Source organism: Ranitomeya imitator, chromosome 2 (assembly GCF_032444005.1).
Source record: "Ranitomeya imitator isolate aRanImi1 chromosome 2, aRanImi1.pri, whole genome shotgun sequence".
Lineage (NCBI taxonomy): Eukaryota > Metazoa > Chordata > Amphibia > Anura > Dendrobatidae > Ranitomeya > Ranitomeya imitator.
This window is the reverse complement of record NC_091283.1, coordinates 427635008-427658134: the sequence shown is the minus strand read 5'-3', so window position 1 is coordinate 427658134 and position 23127 is coordinate 427635008.

Below are 23127 nucleotides of genomic sequence, written 5' to 3'. Positions count from 1 at the left end.
AGCCATCCCTTCTGACTCCCCCATACATGTGAGATAGCCATAAGCCATCCCTTTCAACTCCCTCATACATGTGAGTTAGTCATCAGCCATTCCTTCCAACTCCCCCCACACACATGAAGTAGCCATCAGCCATCCCTCTCAACTCCCCCGTACAATGTAATGGCCATTATACATCCTTCCCAAGTCCCCCATCCAAGAGGGAGCCGTCAGCCATTCCTTCCAACTCCCCCATATGTGAGATAGCCGACAGCCATCTCTCCCAACTCCCCCATAAAGGTGATAGCCATTAGCCATCCCTCCCAAGTCCCTCATATATGCGAAAGCTGTTAGCCATCCTTTCCGACTACCCAATACACGTGAGATAGCCGTCAGCCATCCTTTCTGACTCCCTCATACACGATATAGCTCTTAGCCATCATTCTCTACTCTCCCATACACGTGAGATCGCTGTCAGCCATTCCCTCCTGATTCCCCAATGGACAGAAAAAAGAAAGTTGCTGCTGCATCCCTGTGAGCGGCTCATCCCCCCTGCCAAAATGATTGGCTGTTTGAATTTCAACTGTTCCCTTATCTCCCCCAATATCAGGCCCTTTATAAGTTCAAAGGAGCCACACAGAGTAGTTCAACTATCTGAAAGTATTTAAATGGGTTGTTCAGGTTTATGATGAAAGTCTGCGTCCATTTTATGTGACTGCAGACTTGTAAATCTTCACAGTGTGCGCTCTCAGGATACTCCAATGCCAGCTTTGAGGGCGGACGGGCATATGACTGCAAGTATGTGATTTGCATACTTCTAGATACATTATAACTAGACATATACGGCCTCACTCAATACAAGTGCATTGAGCGAGGCTGTGCACGTCTAGTCGGCATGTGACAGCATACTTTTAACCACGTGACCGCCTGCTCTCCCCACTGCAATGGAGAATCCAGAATCCTGATAATGTACGGTGCGCACGCTGTGAGGATTCAGAAGTGTGCAGTAATAAAAAGTGACTGAAGTCTTTCATTACAAAGCTGGAGAGCCCCTTCAAGGCAAGTATGCTGAGCTGAAGAGGCACAGGAGAGGAACTGTCTCCTTCACACTTGCAGAAAAAAAAGATGGATCAAATATACAGTGGGTGAAATAAGTATTTTCTAAGTAAATATATTTTTAAAGGTGTTATTTACATGAAATTCTCACCAGATGTCAGTAACAACCCATCCAATCCACACAGGCAAATAAATCAAACCATAAATGTCAATTAAGTAATGTGTAATAATGAGAAATGATACAGGGAAAATGGTATTGAACACATGAAGAAAGAGACATGCAAAAAGCCATGAAAAATAATTAAACCAGCTGAAATCTATCAGTAATTAGAAAGCAATCTTGCCACTTAGTGAAAAAAATATCAGTTGGTTCAACTGATAGGTTAAAAAAAGGTGTCACATTACCAAGGTGCCACACAAGAATCTTCTCATGATAGGTAATACCAGTGAGCTGACTCAAGACCTTCACAACCTTATTCTTGCAAAACATACTGATGGCATTGGTTACAGAAGAATTTCTAAACTACTGAAGGTTCCAGTGAGCACTGTTGGGTAATCTGATAGTGGAAGGATCATCATTTTACCGTAAATCCTGCCATGGCAAGGTGGTCTCCACAAGATTTCAGACAAAGGAGTGAAAAGAATTATCAGAAGAGTTGTCCAAGAGCCAACGATCACCTGTGGAGACCCACAGAAAGACCTGAAATCAGCAGATACAATTGTTTCAAAGAAAACTGTAAAGGTACCGTCACACTAAGCGACGCTGCAGCGATACCGACAACGATCCGGATCGCTGCAGGGTCGCTGTTTGGTCGCTGGAGAGCTGTCACACAGACCGCTCTCCAGCGACCAACGATGCCGGTAACCAGGGTAAACATCGGGTTACTAAGCGCAGGGCCGCGCTTAGTAACCCGATGTATACCCTGGTTACCAGCGTAAAAGTAAAAAAAAAAAAAAACACTACATACTTACATTCCGCTGTCTGTCCCTCGGCGCTCTGCTTCTCTGCCCTGTGTAAGCACAGCGGCCGGAAAGCCGCTGGTTACCAGCGAAGACATAGCTGAATTGGCGTCACACACGCCGATTCAGCGATGTCTGCAGGGAGTCTAGCGACGAAATAAAGTGCTGGACTTTCTGCAGCGACCAACGACATCACAGCAGGATTCTGATCGCTGCTGTGTGTCAAACTGAACGATATCGCTAGCCAGGACGCTGCAACGTCACGGATCGCTAGCGATATCGTTCAGTGTGACGGTACCTTAAGGAATGTATTTAACCCCATGGCCTGTATACGCGTTCATCGCGTAAGACTCCATTGCTGAACAAAAAGCATGCTGAAGCGAGTTAACAGTTCGCTCAACAACATTTAGACAAGCCTATGAAATACTGGGAGAATATAGTCTGGTCAGATGAGACCAAAATTGAACCCTTTGGATGCTGTAATACACACCATGTTTGGAGGCCAAATGGCACTGCCCATCACTCCAAAAACACCAACAGTGAAGTTTGAAGGTGGGAACATCATGTTGTGGGGCTGCCTTCCAGCGTACGGCACTGGCAAACTTCATGTAATTTAATGGACAAATGTACCAAGACATTCTTGATTAAAGTCTGACTCTGAGTCTGCCATCTACCAGGATGATGATAAAACGAGGGTGGACATTTTATCAAGACAATAACCCTCAAACACAGTCAAGGAAACTCAGTTGGTGTCAGAGAAAGAAAACAAAGCTGCTAGAATGGCTCAGCCAATCACCTGACCTGAAGCCAATAGAAAACGTATGGAAGGAACTAAAGCTCGGAGTTCATAGAAGGATCCCACAGAACCTTCAGGATATAAAGAGTGTTTATGTGGAAGAATAGGCCAAAATCACACCTGAACATTGCATGCAACTAGTTTCTCCATACAGTAGGCATCTTGAAGCTGTCATCCCCAACAAAAGCTATTGTACGGAGTATTAATTTCAATAAGCTTATTCAATACTGTTTCCTTGTGCAATTTCTCATTATTACACATAATTATGGACGTCGATGGTTTGATTTCTTTGTGTGGATTGGATGGTTGTTACCAATAGCTGGTGAAAATTTCATGTAAATAGCACCTTTAAAATATACAGTTGAAACAAGAAGTTTCCATACACTATAAAAAAGACACATATGCATGTTTTTCTCAATATCTGACTAGGGATGGGTGAACCCAAACAGTAAAGTTCGGTGTCCATAACAAATACTAACTGTTCGGGCACAAAAACCGAACACGGACTTCACCAGGAAGTCCGTGTTACTGTTCGGGTTCGGCTGCCTGAACACCGGGTGTTTGTTGCGCTGTCATCTGCATGACAGCATGGCAAACTGCGCTTCTGATCGGCAGTGAAATCATCCCCGACGGTCAGAGAGCCACGGTTCCCACGCTGTCAAATAACAGCTTGAGTGCTCAGCTGTGATCAGAGGTATAAAGTTTACCGCCGGTCACTGGTGTGAGCAGATGGGACTACACCTACAGCCGCAAATTACAGTGAAAACAGGAGCGGCGGATGGGAGTATTCATCAGCGGCTCCTGCTCTGTAAATAATAATAAAAAAAATGGCATGGGTTCCCGTATTTTTACTAACCAGGCAGACAAAACTCATAGCTGGGGGCTGCAACCCTCAGCTGTCAGCTTCAGCAAGGCTAGCTATCAAGAACAGAGGGGTCCCCATGCTGTTTTTTTTTTAATTATTTAAATAATTTACAAAACTGGCATGGGGTCCCCCCCTTTTATGACAACCAACCTTGCTAAAGCAGACAGCTGGAGGCTGGTATTCTCAGGCTGGTAAGGGGCCATGGATATTGCCCCCCCAGCCTAAAAATATCAGCCCGCAGCTGCCCAGAAAAGGCACATCTATTAGATGCGCCAATTCTGGCACTTTACCCGGCTCTTCCCACTTGCCCTGTAGCGGTGGCAAGTGGGGTAATATTTGTGGGGTTGATGTCACCTTTGCATTGTCAGGTGACATCAAGCCCACAGATTACTAATGGAGAAGCGTCTATAAGACACTTATCCATTACTAATCCTATAGTTGTATGGTAAATAAAGACACAGCCAGAATGAAGTCCTTTATTTAAAATAAGACTAAACACAGTTTTCCATTTTTATTTAAACGCCTAATTTCTAGCGAAGCCCTCATTCCCTGTAATAAAAGTAAAATAAAAAAGCAACAATATACCATACCTGTCTGTTGCTCTGTCCAATGCCATAATCCATGTCTGGGGGATAAACCGTTTTCAAGCTGGACGGTGCAAAGATGTATCCATCCAGGCTGAGAACTACTGGTGACGGAGCAGCCTCAGAGACCAGTGGTGACGTCATTGAGGTTACGTCCGTCACATAGGCTCTGTTTGCAGCCGAGCTGAACTGCCCTCGGTGACATCCCCGCTAGCACCGTGTTTCACAGTTGGGATTCCAAGCTTCTCCCTTTTTCCTCCAAACGTAACGATGGTCATTATGCCCAAGAAGTTCAACTTTTGTTTCATCAGACCACAGGCCGTGTTTTTATGTTTCTTTTGGAGTAATGGCTTCTTCCTGGCAGAGCGGCCTTTCAGCCCATGTTGATACAGTACTCATTTCACTGTGGATATTGACACAATCTTACCAGCTTCTGCCATCATCTTCACATGATCTTTTGTTTTTTTCCTTGGGTTGATATGTACATGTCAGACCAAAGCACGTTCATCTCTGGGACACGGAACCCATTTCCTTCCTAAATGATATTATGGCTGAACATTCCTATCCTGTTTGTACTTGCATATAATTGTTTGTACTTGCATATAATTGTTTGTACAGATGAACAAGGCACCTTCAGGTATTGACACAATCTTACCAGCTTCCGCCATCCTCTTCTCAAGATCTTTTGCTTTTGTCCTTGGGTTGATATCCACATGTCGGACCAAAGCAAGTTCATCTCTGGGACACAGAACCCGTCTCCTTCCTAAACGGTTTGATGGCTGGACATTTCCATCTTGTTTGTACTTGTGTATTATTGTTTGTACATGATGAATGAGGCACATTCAGGTATCTTGAAATTGTACCCTGTAACTGTAGATGAGCCAGACTTGGGCAAGTCCACAATTCTCTTCCTGATATCTTAGCTGATTTCTTGACTGTCCCATAATGCTACACAAAGCAGTGTGTTTCAGGCGTGCATTAAAATGCATTCACAGGTGTGTCTCTAATTAACTCAGATGTTGTTAAATAATAAATAATAATAATAATAATTTTATTTATATAGCGCCAACATATTCCGCAGCGCTTTACAAATTATAGAGGGGACTTGTACAGACAATAGACATTACAGCATAACAGAAATACAGTTCAAAACAGATACCAGGAGGAGTGAGGGCCCTGCTCGCAAGCTTACAAACTATGGGGAAAAGGGGAGACACGAGAGGTGGATGGTAACAATTGCTTTAGTTATTCGGACCAGCTATAGTTAAAAAAAACAACAACAAAAAAACAACTATCAGAAGCTTCCAAACACATGACGTCAACATATGGGCAGTCCAGAATTGTTTAAAGGCACAGTAATCTTCGTGTATGTAAACTTTTGACTTTGCAGTAAGTAATAAAAACACCTTAAAACGTGCTCTCTCGTTCTCTCTCTCATTATTCTGGCATTTGGCAAATGTTAAAGGGGTTGTCCACTACTTTCAATTAACCCCCCAATGTACCCCCCCGGGGCCCCTAATGAATTGTGCCATTACCTTCTGTTGACGTTTTCGCCTGTGAGCGGCGCTATGGCTGCAGCTGGGTACGGGTCACATGACCCCCAGACTGCAGCCGCCGCTCATTTCCGCCGACGTCACGTCAATTTCCAGGCTCTAGAAATTGACGTGACGTCAGCAGCAGGCGTGACCAGCCCCCACAGTCAGCAGTCACTCAGCAAGAGTGACTGGGCTGTGGGCGGTGCTGTGGGCTGCCTGCATAGCTGTGCTGGGGGTGGGCGGGGCTCTGTGTGCTCACTGCTCAGTGGCATGCTGGGATCTGAGGACGGGCCTGTGCTGCGGTTGCCGGGGGTCTGCCCGCCGGCGCTGGTGTTTCTGCCCGCCGGTGCTTGTGCCCGCCGGCGCCGGTGTTTGTGCCCGCCGGTGCTTGTGCCCGCCGGTGTTTCTGCCCGCCGGTGCTTGTGCCCGCCGGCGCTTGTGCCCGCCGGCGCTTGTGCCCGCCGGTGTTTCTGCCCGCCGGTGCTTGTGCCCGCCGGCGCCGGTGCTTGTGCCCGCCGGTGCTTGTGCCCGCCGGTGTTTCTGCCCGCCGGTGTTTCTGCCCGCCGGTGTTTGTGCCCGCCGGCGCTTGTGCCCGCCGGTGTTTCTGCCCGCCGGTGCTTGTGCCCGCCGGCGCCGGTGCTTGTGCCCGCCGGTGTTTCTGCCCGCCGGTGCTTGTGCCCGCCGGTGCTTGTGCCCGCCGGTGTTTCTGCCCGCCGGTGCTTGTGCGCGCCGGTGCTTGTGCCCGCCGGTGTTTCTGCCCGTTGGTGCCCGCCGGTGCTTGTGCCCGCCAGTGTTTCTGCCCGCCGGTGCCCGCCGGTGCTTGTGCCCGCCGGCGCTGTGCCTGTGTGTGTGTGCCGGCGCTGTGCCTGTGTGTGTGTGTGTGCCGGCGCTGTGTGTGTGTGTGTGTGCCGGCGCTGTGCGTGTGTGTGTGCCGGCGCCGTGTGTGTGTGTGTGTGTGTGTGTGTGTGCCGGCGCTGTATGTGTGTGCCGGCGCCATGTGTGTGTGTGTGTGTGTGTGCCGGCGCTGTGTGTGTGTGCCGGCGCTGTGTGTGTGTGTGCCGGCGCTGTGCGTGTGTGTGTGCGCCGACGCTGTGCGTGTGTGTGCGCCGACGCTGTGTGTGTGTGCCGGCGCCGTGCGTGTGTGTGTGTGTGCCGACGCTGTGCGTGTGTGTGCAGGCATCGTCCGATGGGACTACAAGTCCCATCGGGCTCTGCCTGCTACACTGACAGTGAGTGACACATTAGCCAATGATGGGACAGTAGTAGTCCCATCATCTGGCTAATGTGTTGAATGTAAAAAAAAAAAACACAGTACATACATACATACAACACACACCATGCGACTGCATGCACCATGCGACGACATGCACCATGCGACGACATGCACCGTGCGGCGACATGCACCATGCGACAACATGCACCATGCGACGACATGCGACATGCACCATGCGACGACATGCACCATGCGGCGACATGCTACATGCACCATGCGACGACATGCGCCATGCGACGACTTGCACCATGCGACGACATGCGCCATGCGACGACTTGCACCATGCGACAACATGCACCATGCGACAACATGCGACATGCACCATGCGACGACATGCACCATGCACCATGCGACGACATGCGACATGCACCATGCGACGACATGCACCATGAGGCGACATGCTACATGCACCATGCACCGACATGCACCATGCGACGACATGCGACATGCACCATGCGGCGACATGCTACATGCACCATGCGCCGACATGCGACATGCACTGTTGTGAATTCTGTGGCAGAGTTCACTCCTGTGGTCACAAGTGGTACTTCGGCTGATTCTCTCTGGGAGCTTCCGTTTGTGGAGGAAAGTGGTACTGCAGCTTCTGAGTTTCCTCCCTCAGGTGATCTGGTGAGGTCGTTAGCTGCTTCTCTACTTAACTCCACCTGATGCTTTGATCCATGCTTCCTGTCAATGTTCCAGTGTTGGACTTGTGTTTCTCTGGATCATTCCTGTGGCCTGCTGCTCTGCATAGCTAAGTGCTTCTTTGCTATTTATTGCTATTTTTTCTGTCCAGCTTGTCTATTTGTTTTGCTGGAAGCTCTGGGACGCAAAGGGTGTACCTCCGTGCCGTTAGTTCGGTACGGAGGGTCTTTTTGCCCCCTTTGCGTGGTTTTCTTTAGGGTTTTGTGTAGACCGCAAAGTTATCTTTCCTATCCTCGTCCTGTCTAGAATATCGGGCCTCACTTTGCTGAATCTATTTCATCCCTACGTTTGTCTTTTCATCTTACTCACAGTCATTATATGTGGGGGGCTGCCTTTTCCTTTGGGGTATTTCTCTGAGGCAAGGTAGGCTTATTTTTCTATCTTCAGGCTAGTTAGTTTCTCAGGCTGTGCCGAGTTGCATAGGGAGCATTAGGTGCAATCCACGGCTGCCTCTAGTTGTGTTTGGAGAGGATCAGGAATTGCGGTCTACAGAGTTTCCACGTCTCAGAGCTCGTTCTATTATTTTGGGTTATTGTCAGATCACTGTATGTGCTCTGATCGCTATGTACATTGTGTTACTGAATTGCCTTTCATAACAGTACAGGAAGCCAAAAGTACTAATGATTCTCAATAGAGGGAAAAAAGAAGTTCTGAGACCATTTTTTTTCCTTTGCACTGTGATTTGTCTTTTTTTTCCCCTAGACATTTGGGCGGTTCAGGACACAGGTGTTACAATGGACATTAAAGGTCTGTCTTCATGTGTAGATCAGCTCACGGCAAGAGTTCAAGATATTCAAAATTTTGTGGTTCAGAATTCTTTGTTAGAACCGAGAATTCCTATTCCAGATTTGTTTTTTGGAGATAGAACTAAATTTCTGAGTTTCAAGAATAATTGTAAACTGTTTCTGGCTTTGAAACTCGCTCCTCTGGTGACCCAACGCAACAGGTTAGGATCGTCATTTCTTTTTTGCGTGGCGACCCTCAGGACTGGGCATTTTCTCTTGCGTCAGGAGATCCTGCATTGAGTGATATCGATGCGTTTTTCCTGGCGCTTGGATTGCTGTACGATGAGCCTAATTCAGTAGATCAGGCAGAAAAAAATTTGCTGGCTCTTTGTCAGGCTCAGGATGAGATAGAGCTATATTGCCAGAAATTTAGAAAATGGTCCGTGCTCACTCAATGGAATGAATCTGCGCTTGCAGCCATTTTCAGAAAGGGTCTCTCTGAAGCCATTAAGGATGTCATGGTGGGATTTCCTATGCCCGCTGGTTTGAATGAGTCTATGTCTTTGGCCATTCAGATCGGTCGATGCTTGCGTGAGCGTAAATCTGTGTACCATTTGGCGGTATTACCTGAGATTAAACCTGAGCCTATGCAGTGCGATAGGACTATGACCAGAGTTGAACGGCAAGAACACAGACGTCTGAATGGGCTGTGTTTCTACTGTGGTGATTCCACTCATGCTATCTCTGATTGTCCTAAGCGCACTAAGCGGTTCGCTAGGTCTGCCGCCATTGGTACTGTACAGTCAAAATTTCTTCTGTCCGTTACCTTGATATGCTCCTTGTCGTCGTATTCTGTCATGGCGTTTGTGGATTCAGGCGCTGCCCTGAATTTGATGGACTTGGATTATGCTAAACGTTGTGGGTTTTTATTGGAGCCCTTGCAGTGTCCTATTCCATTGAGAGGAATTGATACTACACCTTTGGCCAAGAATAAGCCTCAATACTGGACCCAGCTGACCATGTGCATGGCTCCTGCACATCAGGAGGTTATTCGCTTTCTGGTGTTGCATAATCTGCATGATGTGGTCGTGTTGGGGTTGCCATGGCTACAAGCCCATAATCCAGTATTGGATTGGAATTCCATGTTGGTGTCCAGCTGGGGTTGTCAGGGGGTACATGGTGATGTTCCATTTCTGTCAATTTCGTCATCCACCCCTTCTGAGGTTCCAGAGTTCTTGTCTGATTACCGGGATGTATTTGATGAGCCCAAGTCCGATGCTCTGCCTCCGCATAGGGATTGTGATTGTGCTATCAATTTGATTCCTGGTAGTAAATTCCCAAAAGGTCGACTGTTTAATTTATCCGTGCCTGAGCACACCGCTATGCGCAGTTATGTGAAGGAATCCCTGGAGAAGGGGCATATTCGCCCGTCGTCGTCGCCATTGGGAGCAGGGTTCTTTTTTGTGGCCAAGAAGGATGGTTCGCTGAGACCGTGTATAGATTACCGCCTTCTTAATAAGATCACTGTTAAATTTCAGTACCCCTTGCCATTGTTATCTGATTTGTTTGCTCGGATTAAGGGGGCTAGTTGGTTCACTAAGATAGATCTTCGTGGTGCGTATAATCTGGTGAGAATCAGGCAAGGCGATGAATGGAAAACTGCATTTAATACGCCCGAGGGTCATTTTGAGTATCTAGTGATGCCGTTCGGACTTGCCAATGCTCCATCAGTGTTTCAATCCTTTATGCATGACATCTTCCGTGAGTACCTGGATAAATTGCTGATTGTGTACTTGGATGACATTTTGATTTTCTCGGATGATTGGGAGTCTCATGTGAAGCAGGTCAGAACGGTTTTTCAGGTCCTGCGTGCTAATTCTTTGTTTGTGAAGGGATCAAAGTGTCTCTTTGGTGTGCAGAAGGTTTCATTTTTGGGGTTCATCTTTTCCCCTTCTACTATCGAGATGGATCCAGTTAAGGTCCAAGCCATCCATGATTGGACTCAGCCGACATCTCTGAAAAGTCTGCAAAAGTTCCTGGGCTTTGCTAATTTTTATCGTCGCTTCATCTGCAATTTTTCTAGTGTTGCCAAACCATTGACCGATTTGACCAAGAAGGGTGCTGATTTGGTCAATTGGTCTTCTGCTGCTGTGGAAGCTTTTCAAGAGTTGAAGCGTCGTTTTTCTTCTGCCCCTGTGTTGTGTCAACCAGATGTTTCTCTTCCGTTCCAGGTCGAGGTTGATGCTTCTGAGATTGGAGCAGGGGCTGTTTTGTCACAGAGATGTTCTGGTTGCTCAGTGATGAAACCATGCGTTTTCTTTTCCAGGAAGTTTTTGCCTGCTGAGCGAAATTATGATGTGGGCAACCGAGAGTTGCTGGCCATGAAGTGGGCAATCGAGGAGTGGCGTCATTGGCTTGAAGGAGCTAAGCATCGCGTGGTGGTATTGACTGATCATAAGAACTTGACTTATCTCGAGTCTGCCAAGCGCTTGAATCCTAGACAAGCTCGTTGGTCGTTGTTTTTTGCCCGTTTTGACTTTGTGATTTCGTACCTTCCGGGCTCTAAAAATGTGAAGGCGGATGCTCTGTCTAGGAGTTTTGTGCCCGACTCTCCGGGTTTATCTGAGCCGGCGGGTATCCTCAAGGAAGGAGTAATTGTGTCTGCCATCTCCCCTGATTTGCGGCGGGTGCTGCAAAAATTTCAGGCTAATAAACCTGATCGTTGCCCAGCGGAGAAACTGTTTGTCCCTGATAGGTGGACGAATAGAGTTATCTCTGAACTTCATTGTTCGGTGTTGGCTGGTCATCCTGGAATCTTTGGTACCAGAGAGTTAGTGGCTAGATCCTTTTGGTGGCCCTCTCTGTCGCGGGATGTGCGTACTTTTGTGCAGTCCTGTGGGATTTGTGCTCGGGCTAAGCCCTGCTGTTCTCGTGCCAGTGGGTTGCTTTTGCCCTTGCCGGTCCCGAAGAGGCCTTGGACACATATCTCTATGGATTTTATTTCTGACCTTCCCGTTTCTCATAAGATGTCAGTCATTTGGGTGGTCTGTGATCGCTTTTCTAAGATGGTCCATCTGGTACCCTTGTCTAAATTGCCTTCCTCTTCTGATTTGGTGCCTTTGTTCTTCCAGCATGTGGTTCGTTTGCATGGCATTCCAGAGAATATTGTTTCTGACAGAGGTTCCCAGTTTGTTTCGAGGTTTTGGCGAGCCTTTTGTGGTAGGATGGGCATTGACTTGTCTTTTTCCTCGGCTTTCCATCCTCAGACTAATGGCCAGACCGAACGAACCAATCAGACCTTGGAAACATATCTGAGATGCTTTGTTTCTGCTGATCAGGGTGACTGGGTGTCCTTTTTGCCTTTGGCTGAGTTCACCCTTAATAATCGGGCCAGCTCGGCTACCTTGGTTTCGCCGTTTTTCTGCAATTCTGGGTTCCATCCTCGTTTCTCTTCAGGACAGGTTGAGTCTTCGGACTGTCCTGGTGTGGATACTGTGGTGGACAGGTTGCAGCAGATTTGGACTCAGGTAGTGGACAATTTGACCTTGTCCCAGGAGAAGGCTCAACTTTTCGCTAATCGCAGACGCCGTGTGGGTCCCCGATTTCGTGTTGGGGATCTGGTTTGGTTATCTTCTCGTCATATTCCTATGAAGGTTTCCTCTCCTAAGTTTAAACCTCGTTTTATTGGTCCGTATAGGATTTCTGAGGTTCTTAATCCTGTGTCTTTTCGTCTGACCCTTCCAGATTCTTTTTCCATACATAACGTATTCCATAGGTCATTGTTGCGGAGATACGTGGCACCTATGGTCCCATCTGTTGAGCCTCCTGCCCCGGTTTTGGTGGAGGGGGAATTGGAGTATATTGTGGAGAAGATTTTGGATTCTCGTGTTTCAAGACGGAAACTCCAGTATCTGGTTAAATGGAAGGGTTATGCTCAGGAAGATAATTCCTGGGTTTTTGCCTCTGATGTCCATGCTCCCGATCTTGTTCGTGCCTTTCATGTGGCTCATTCTGGTCGGCCTGGGGGCTCTGGTGAGGGTTCGGTGACCCCTCCTCAAGGGGGGGGTACTGTTGTGAATTCTGTGGCAGAGTTCACTCCTGTGGTCACAAGTGGTACTTCGGCTGATTCTCTCTGGGAGCTTCCGTTTGTGGAGGAAAGTGGTACTGCAGCTTCTGAGTTTCCTCCCTCAGGTGATCTGGTGAGGTCGTTAGCTGCTTCTCTACTTAACTCCACCTGATGCTTTGATCCATGCTGCCTGTCAATGTTCCAGTGTTGGACTTGTGTTTCTCTGGATCATTCCTGTGGCCTGCTGCTCTGCATAGCTAAGTGCTTCTTTGCTATTTGTTGCTATTTTTTCTGTCCAGCTTGTCTATTTGTTTTGCTGGAAGCTCTGGGACGCAAAGGGTGTACCTCCGTGCCGTTAGTTCGGTACGGAGGGTCTTTTTGCCCCCTTTGCGTGGTTTTCTTTAGGGTTTTGTGTAGACCGCAAAGTTATCTTTCCTATCCTCGTCCTGTCTAGAATATCGGGCCTCACTTTGCTGAATCTATTTCATCCCTACGTTTGTCTTTTCATCTTACTCACAGTCATTATATGTGGGGGGCTGCCTTTTCCTTTGGGGTATTTCTCTGAGGCAAGGTAGGCTTATTTTTCTATCTTCAGGCTAGTTAGTTTCTCAGGCTGTGCCGAGTTGCATAGGGAGCGTTAGGCGCAATCCACAGCTGCCTCTAGTTGTGTTTGGAGAGGATCAGGAATTGCGGTCTACAGAGTTTCCACGTCTCAGAGCTCGTTCTATTATTTTGGGTTATTGTCAGATCACTGTATGTGCTCTGATCGCTATGTACATTGTGTTACTGAATTGCCTTTCATAACAATGCACCATGCGACGACATGCACCATGCGACGACATGCGACATACAGTACATACATACTACAGACATACAGTACATATAACATAGAGTACATACTCACCATCACTTGTCACTTTGTTCCCCGAAGCCATTGTCACCTGTAAAAAATATTAAAATAATAAACAAACAATATACTCCCTGTCCGCAGAAATCCAATTAAAACGAGTGTCCCACGACGATCTCCCGTGGAGAGCAGGAGCATCAGTTGATGCGACCACTCTCCAGAGGCTCCAGGAACACAATGATGGAAGGTATCCTTCCATCATGTATTCCTCACAAGGTATTCCTACGCCCCTGTGAGAAAATAGTCCCTAGTCTCACTATTGGCATTGCTGGGTGAGACATTTTCCCACGCAGCAATTGCCATAAAGTGAGACCAGTGAACTAGAGTAACCTCAGTGATGCACTGCAGGAGCCATTGTCTCCTGTCAGTGTGTCACTGAAGGTCCTATAGAGCAGTGACATCACCCGATGTCACTGTTCTATAGGGGAGATCGTCGTGGGACACTCGTTATTAATTGGACTGCGTCGGATAGGGAGTATACGGTTTATTATTTTCCTTTTTTTGCAGGCGCTGAAGTATGGTAAGTATGGTTAAATGAAGAATATTAAAATACTTTTTTCCAAATATGTGTGTGTTTTATTAAACCTTTCTTACTATTGGATTAGTAATGGATAGGCGTCTTATTGACACCTCTCCGTTATTAACCCGGCTTAATGTCACCTTACAATACCAAGGTGACATTAACCCCTTATTACCCCATATCCCACCGCTACTCGGGAGTGGGAAGAGAGGGGCTAAGTGCCGGAATTGGCGCATCTTACAGATGCGCCATTTCTGGGATGGCTGCGGACTGGTATTTGTAGCCGGGGGGGGGGGGGGCCAATATCCATGGCCCCTCTCTAGGCTATGAATATAAGCCCGCAGCTGTCTGCGTAGCCTTTCTGGCTATAAAATATAGGGGGACCCCACGTCATTTTTTTGGGGGGTCCCCCTATTTTAATAGCCAGTAAAGGCTACGCAGACAGCTGCGGGCTGATATTCATAGCAGGCTACAAATATTGGCCCCCGGCTGTCGGCTTTCCCCCTCTGGCGCAGAGAATTGCGCGGGAGCCCACGCCGTTTTTTTCTTTATTTTTAAAAAATTCAACGCTCATTAAGGCCTCTTTCACTCTTGTGTCGGTACAGGTCCGTCGCTATGCGTCGGGCCGACGTACCGACGCACGTTGCGAAATTTGTGTACGAAGTGGGCAGCGGATGCAGTTTTTCAACGCATCCGCTGCCCATTCTGAAGTGCGGGGAGGAGGGGGCGGAGTTTCTGCCGCGCATGCGCGGTAGAAAATAGCGGGCGCAACGGCCAAAAAAAGTTCACTTGAACGTTTTTTTGTGCTGACGGTATTCCAAAACACGACTGATCCGTAGCACGACGGACGCGACTTGTGGCCATCAGTCGCTAATACAAGTCTTTGGGTGAAACGCATCCTGCGAGCACATTTGCAGGATCCGTTTTTTTCCACCGGAACGTTTTTTTTCCGCCGGATCCGTTTTTTTCCGCCGGATGTTTTTTTTTTTCCACCAGATCTGTTTTTTCCACCGGATCCGTTTATTTTTGCCGAATCCTTTTTTTTACGCCAGATCCGTTTTTTCTCATAGAGTTGTATTAGTGCCGGATTACACCTGATGGCCACACGTTTCATCCGTTTTTTGCAGGATACGTCAAAAAAGCTGTTTCCGCCGGACGGAAAACACATACAGAGAAACGGTTTTTCGGTACGTCGAAAAAATGTACAGCGACGGATCTAGCAAAAAACGGATGAAACGTGTGGCCATCAGGCGCACTCCGGCGCTAATACAACTCTGAGAAAAAAACGAATACGGCAGAAAAAAAAAAGATCCGGCGAAAAAACGGATCCTGCAAATGTGCTCGCATATAGTATATAAGACAGCCTCCCCCATAGAATATAATATACCCCCCATAGTATATGACAGCCTCCCCCATAGAATAGAATATACCCCCGCAGTAGTATATAACACAGCCACATCTATAATATAACACTGGGAGCGTCACTCTGTCCGAAGCCTTTATAGACTGCGCAAGCGACGGCGCAGTCTGGACCCCACAGAGTGACGCTCCCAGGAGATCGAGGTATGCGTAAACACTGAACGCACACCGCAATCTCCAACGGAGAGGCAGGGACGCGCCAGGAGGGTAAGTATAAGCTATATTCACCTGTCCCCCGTTCCAGCGCTGTGTGCGGCTCCGTATCCCGGGTCCTCTGCCTGTGATTTTCACAGTTCAGAGGGCGCGATGACGCGCTTAATGCGCGCCGCCCTCTGACTGAACAGTCACAGCCAGAGGACCCGGAAGAAGTGGCGTGCAGCGCTGGAACAGGGGACAGGTGAATATAGCAAGTGTCGGGGGCCTGAGCTAGCGGCAATACCGGCACCTGACCCCCACAGCGCGCCGATGTCCCCGCCTGCTAAGGCCCCCCAGCACTCGGCGCCCAGCGACGATAGGTGAGTATGTTATTTTTTTTTTATATATATATATATCGCAGCAGCATACGGGGCATATAATACTATGGAGCATCTTATGGGGGCCATCAACATTTATGGAGCAGTGTACGGGGCATATACTATGGAGCATGTTATGGGGGCCATGAACCATAATGGAGCAGTGTACCGGCCATATGCATGGGAGCAGCAAATTACAGAACGGTGGCGCAGGATGGGAGCACATGACAGAACGGGGGCGCAGGATGGGAGCAGCGCATGTCAGAATGGGGCTGCAGGATGGAGCAGCACATGACAGGATGGAGACCATATACCAATATAAATGCTCGCCACCTGGGCGTAGAACGGGTTCAATAGCTAGTAGTATATAACACGGCCTCCCCCATAGAATATAATATACCTCCCATAGTATATATCAAAGCCCGCATATAATATAGCACAACTTGCATAGTATATAGCACAGCCCGCATAGTAGTATACAGCACAGCCCATGTAGTAGTATACAGCACAGCGCGGGTCGTAGTATATACAGCACAGCCCGCATAGTAGTATACAGCACAGCCCGCGTAGTAGTATACAGCACAGCCCGTGTAGTAGTATACAGCACAGTCCGGGTCGTAGTATATACAGCACAGCCCGCGTAGTAGTATATACAGCACAGCCCGCGTAGTAGTATACACAACACAGCCCACACAGTGGTATATACACAGCACAGCCCACACAGTGATATATACACAGCACAGCCCACACAGTGGTATATACACAGCACAGCCCACACAGTGGTATATACACAACACAGCCCACACAGTGGTATATACACAGCACAGCCCACACAATGATATATACACAGCACAGCCCACACAGTGGTATATACACAGCACAGCCCACACAGTGGTATATACACAGCACAGCCCACACAGTGGTATATACACAACACAGCCCACACAGTGGTATATACACAGCACAGCCCACACAGTGGTATATACACAGCACAGCCCACACAGTGATATATACACAGCACAGCCCACACAGTGGTATATACACAGCATAGCCCACACAGTGATATATACACAGCACAGCCCACACAGTGGTATATACACAGCACAGCCCACACAGTGGTATATACACAGCACAGCCCACACAGTGGTATATATACAGCGCAACCCACATCTCATCCCCCCGATAATGGCTCCACACTCTCCTCACCTTTCCTCTTGCCCGCGCTGCTCCTGTCTCGGCGGCTGCAGTCTGCCCGGGACACAGCAGGTGTGCGATGATATGACGTCATCGCGCACCCGCAGTTTCAGAGGCAGAGCGGGGAATGATGGGAGAGGGAGCGTCAGCAGACGCTCTCTCCTCCATCATTGCATTGAACTATACCGGCGTCATAGACGCCGGTATAGTTGAATGCGGCGGCGGCACTGGCGGGAGTAGGGGGGAAAGAGTGCAGCGGCCCACTACTGGCACCGGCCCTTCTGGCATTTGCCAGAAGTGCCCGATGGCCAGTCCGGCCCTGGTCACTGCCCACACACTTCCCTCCTCCTGAACTGCAGCGTTTCTCGGACCCACATCCGCAGCAAAACTGCAGATATTTTTTACATCTCAATGAAAGTGTAAGGTCGGAGTCACACTACAGCGAGATACGGCCGAGTCTCGCAGGTTAAATCCAAGCTCTGGCACCGGCACTCCGGAGCGGAGCGTGCGGCTCCATGTATTGCTGTGCGGCCGCACGCTCCGCTCCAGAGTGCCGGTGCCAGAGCTTGGTTTTAACCTGCGAGACTCGGCCGTATCTCGCTGTGTGTGATCCCGGCCTAAGGGTGCAGAAACGCTGCAGTTCGGCACAAAAGAAGTGACATGCTGCGGAGAAAAAAAAAAGCTGCGTTTCGGTGCGGTCTTTTCCGCAGCATGTGCACAACAAGTCTGAGGCTCCCATAGACTTGCATTGATTGTGCACTACACTGCGGATTTGTTGCAATTCTGTGCGGCAAAAAACGCTGCGGATCTGCAATCAAATCCGCAACGTGTGCACACAGCCTTAGCATTTAGTGAGCCTAGCAACTTTTTTTGCAATTTCATCGCACTTTGAATTTTTTTCACATTTTCTGTTACACGACATGGTAAAACCAATGGTGTCGTTCAAAAGTAGAACTTGTCCCGCAAAAGATAAGCCCTCACATGGCCGTATTGATGGAAACATTATGGCTCTGGAAAGAAGGGGAGCGATAAACGAAAAAAGCTCGAGGGGTGAAGGGGTTTAGAAACATGGATATGGACATATCTATGGAAATAGATATATAGATCTATCTGTATGTATTTATCCCATATCTATCTAATTCTATCTATCTGTCTGTCTGTGTCTATCAATCTATCTATCTATCCCATATCTATCTATCCCACATCTATCTATCTATCTATCTATCTATCTATCTATCCCATATCTATCTCTCTCTATCTAATATCTGTCTAGTATCTATCTATCTATCTATCTATCTATCTATCTATCTATCTATCTATCTATCTATCTATCTATCTATCTATCTATCTCTCTATCTCTCTATCTGTCCCATATCTATCTCTCTCTCTAATATCTGTCTAGTATCTATCTATCTATCTATCTATCTATCTATCTATCTATCTATCTATCTATCTATCTATCTATCTATCTATCTATCTATCTATCCCATATCTATCTCTATCTATCTATCTATCTATCTATCTATCTATCTATCTATCTATCTATCTATCTATCTATCTATCTATCTATCTATCTATCTATCTATCTATCTATCTATCTATCTATCTATCTATCTATCTATCTATCTGTGTAATGGAGTGTGGGTTGGACAAATGTAAAAGACGAGTTGGACAGAAATGACACCACAAATCTTTTTGCAGAGAGAGGAGGGAGGGGTGTGGGTGTGTTTTTGGAGTGGGTGTGCTAGGTTCGGGCTTAATGGCAGTGCAAAGCATCATGGAACTTGTAGTATTAGGTCACAATAAGGAAGTTGTCGATTAACCCCATGAGAGCTGAATCCAGCACTGAAGATGTGCTGCTACAGCATGATAACAGCTAATATTGCTAAAATAAACACAGTAGATGTTTTCAGTGGCACATAATAGCAAGATTTATGAAAAAAAAAAAAAACTTTATAGTAGTGGATAACTTCTTTAATAATGATAGTAATCCTAATTGACCTAAAGCTGGAAAGGTTTATTCTGATTTCATGTCTGATATTGATAAAAACATGCAGATGTGTCTTTTTATATAGTGTATGTAAACTTCTGGTTTCAACTGTATTTACTTAGAAAATTGGTGACGTGTTCAATACTTCTTTCACCAGCTGTATACTTGATCCATCTTTTTTTCTGCAAGTGTGAAGGAGACATCAGTTCCTGTGCCTCTTCAGCTCAGCATACTTGCCTAAGGGTATGTTTCCACGTTCAGGAAACGCTGCGTGTTTGACGCTGCATTGAGCCGCAGCGTCAAACACGCAGCGTCCAGATGTTACAGCATAGTGGAGGGGATTTCATGAAATCCCGTCTCCACTATGCATTAAAAGGCGCATGCGGCATACCCTCGGAAACGGACATGCGGCGCATCTTTTAAGAACGCAGCATGTCCTTACAATGCTGAAACAACGCAAGGACAACGCAGGTGACCTGCCAGTGACCTCAGGTGGAAATTTGGTCAGGATTTTACCTGCATAATATCCTGACCAAATCCTGAGGCAATCCTGAACGTGGACACATACCCTTAAAGGGGTTGTCCAGGTTCGTGATGAAAGAAAATTGGTGTTCAATACTTATTTCACCCACTGTATATTTTAAAGTTTTGTAAGGTTGCTGAATTATGGAGATGTGAACTGTACGGAAAGAAAACATGTGCTTTTAAATTCAACCCACTGACTTCTAGCGGCCATAAAGATAATTACATAGATCCAGTGCAGGGCCGGCGTCAGCACCCGGCGTACCCGGGCAAGTGCCGGGGCCCTGGCGAGATAGGGGGGGCCCATTCAAGGTCGGCGTTAAGGGCAGGCAGCTGCCAGTGCCTAGGACCACCACTCCCCCAGGGGCCCTCAGCTAGCGGCACATCACGGAGCTGACTCTGCAGGGGAGGGGGAGCGGCCAGGGGCTGTCTAATTATACTCACCTACTCCTGGCGGCTGGCGCAGTCCCTGTAGGTCCCCGGCTCCCCAGCTCCTTCCTGTACTGAGCGGCCACATGGTACCGCTCATTACAGTAATGAATATGCGGCTCCACCTCCCATAAGGGTGGAGCCGAATATTCATTACTGTAATGAGCGGTAACGGTGACCGCTCAATACAGGAAGAAGGTGCCGGGAAGCAGGGACTGCACAGCGCCAGGAGCAGGTCAGTATAACGGGGAGGGGAGCGCTGCGCGATACTCACTTGCTCCTCGTTCCAGCCGCCGCTCCGACTTCCACGTCCTCTGCAGTGACGCTGAGGTCAGAGGGCGCGGTTACGTGGTTAGTGCGCGCCCTCTGCCTGAGCGTCAGTGCAGAAGACGCTGAAGAAGATGGAGCGGCTGCTGGTACAAGGACAGGTGAATATTGAAAGTGCCGGGGCCTGAGCGACAGAGGTGAGTATGTGATTTGTTTGTTTTTTTTAATCGCAGCAACAGCAAATGGGGCAAGTGTCTGTATGTAGCATCTTATGGGGCAATAACGTTTGTGCAGCACTATATGGGGCAAGTGTCTGTATGGGGCTATAATGTTTGTGCAGCACTATATGGGGCAAGTGTCTCTATATACTACATGGCTGTTCTATATACTAAATGGGCCGTGTTATATACTACGTGGGCTGTTATATGCTACGTGGGCTGTGCTATATACTAGATGGCTGTTCTATAAACTACGTGGGCCATGTTATATACTATGTGGCTGCGCTATATACTATTTGGGCTGTGTTATATGCTATGTGGCTGTGCTATATACTACGTGGGCTGTGTTCTATACTATATGGCTGTGTTTATATGCGATCATGAATCGTGGTATGTGTTAAAGGGGGGCCCGCTAAGACTCTTTCGCCCGGGGCCCTCAAAAACCTGGAGCCGGCCCTGATCCAGTGGAATTTGAGGCGTAAACCAGTCACTGTACATAGAATAAACGTGTATTTAAAAAATGTAAATGTGAATAAAACCATTTACATGGAATTAAACCGTCTTGTTCAATAATATAAATGTAATGAATTAATAGCTATCATACAGCTGTTCAGGTGTATAAACGAGGAGCAGCGTCATCCCAACAGCACCAAATATTTCAGGAGTGGAGCGCGTTCATCCTGTAGATCAGTTTGAAGACTACAGTCGTGGCCAAAAACATTTGAGATTGACACAAATTTTGTTTTTCACAGTTTTCTGCTTCAGTGTTTTTAGATTTGTTAGTCCTATATTTCTCTAATTACTGGAATACAATTATCAGCATTTCATACGTTTTTACACTTCTGACAAATTCATCAACTTTATGTAAAGACTCAATAATTCCAGACTTGTCCCTTATTCTCCAAGACTTTTGCTCGTCGCACTGGCAGCTGGACATCAGCTTCTGGGCCAAATCCTGACTGATGACCGCCCATTCTGGTCTCATCACTGCTTGGAGTTACCGTAATTACAATTTTTGTGTCTAAGGCCTCTTTCACACTTCCGTCTTTCTGCTTACGTCGCAGTCCGTCGATTTTTGAAAATGCATTTTCCCATATTATTATTATTTATTATTATTATTATTTATATAGCACCATTGATTCCATGGTGCTGTACATGAGAAGGGGTTACATATAAATTACAGATATCACTTACAGTAAACAAACTAACAATGACAGACTGATAAAGAGGGGCGAGGACCCTGCCCTTGTGGGATTATGGGGAAGGAGACAGTAGGTTGAGGGTTGCAGGATCTCCGGTGTTGATGAGTCGGTAGCTTCGGTAGTGATGAGGAGGCAGCGGGGTCAGTGCAGGCTGTAGGCTTTCCTGAAGAGATGGGTTTTCAGGTTCCGTCTGAAGGATCCGAATGTGTTTGATAGTCGGACGTGTTGGGGCAAAGAATTCCAGAGGATGGGGGATATTCGGAAGAAGTCTTGGAGGCGGTTGGATGAGGAGCGAATAAGTGTGGAGGAGAGAAGGAGGTCTTGGGACGACCGGAGATCACGTGAGGGAAGATATCGGGAGATTAGTTCAGATATATATGGAGGAGACAGGTTGTGGATGGCTTTGTAGGTCAGTATTAGTAATTTGAACTGGATACGCTGAGGGAATGGGAGCCAGTGAAGAGATTTGCAGAGGGGGGAAGCAGAGGAGTAGCAAGGAGAGAGATTAATTAGTCGGGCAGCAGAGTTAAGGATGGACTGGAGAGGTGCAAGGGTGTTAGCAGGGAGGCCGCAGAAAAGGCGTGCACAAGCATTTTAGTAGATTGACGGTTGAGGAAAGGACGGATTCTGGAGATATTTTTGAGCTGGAGGCAACAGGAGGTGGAAAGAGCTTGGATGTGCGGTTTGAAGGACAGGGCAGAGTCGAAGGTTACTCCGAGGCAGCGGACTTCCGGTACGGGGGAAAGCATGATGTCATTGATTGCGATAGATAGGTCAGGTAAGGAAGATCTATGGGATGGAGGAAAGATGATGAGTTCAGATTTGTCCACATTGAGTTTGAGGAAGCGAAAGGAGAAGAAGGAGGATATGGCCGATAGGCACTCTGGGATTCTGGACAGCAGAGCGGTGACGTCTGGGCCAGAGAGGTAGATCTGAGTGTCATCAGCATAAAGGTGGTACTGGAATCCATGGGACTTTGAGTTGTCCCAAGCCAAGTGTATAGATTGAGAAGAGTAGGGGTCCTAGAACAGAGCCTTGGGCGACTCCAACAGAGAGAGGGTGGGATGAGGAGGTAGTGTGGGAGTGGGAGACGCTGAATGTGCGGTTGGAAAGGTACGAGGAGATCCAGGATAGGGCGAGGTCTTTGATGCCAAAGGAGGAGATGATCTGTAGTAAGAGGCAGTGGTCAACTGTGTCGAAAGCAGAGGACAGGTCTAGAAGGAGGAGTACAGAGTATTCTCCATTAGCTTTCGCGGTAAGTAGGTTGTGATTTTGGTCAGGGCTGTCTCAGTTGAGTGATGGGGGCGGAAACCAGATTGTAGATTGTCAAAGAGCAAGTTAGATGAGAGGTGGAAGGAAAGTTCAGAGTGGACGTGCTGCTCCAGGAGTTTAGAAGCGAATGGGAG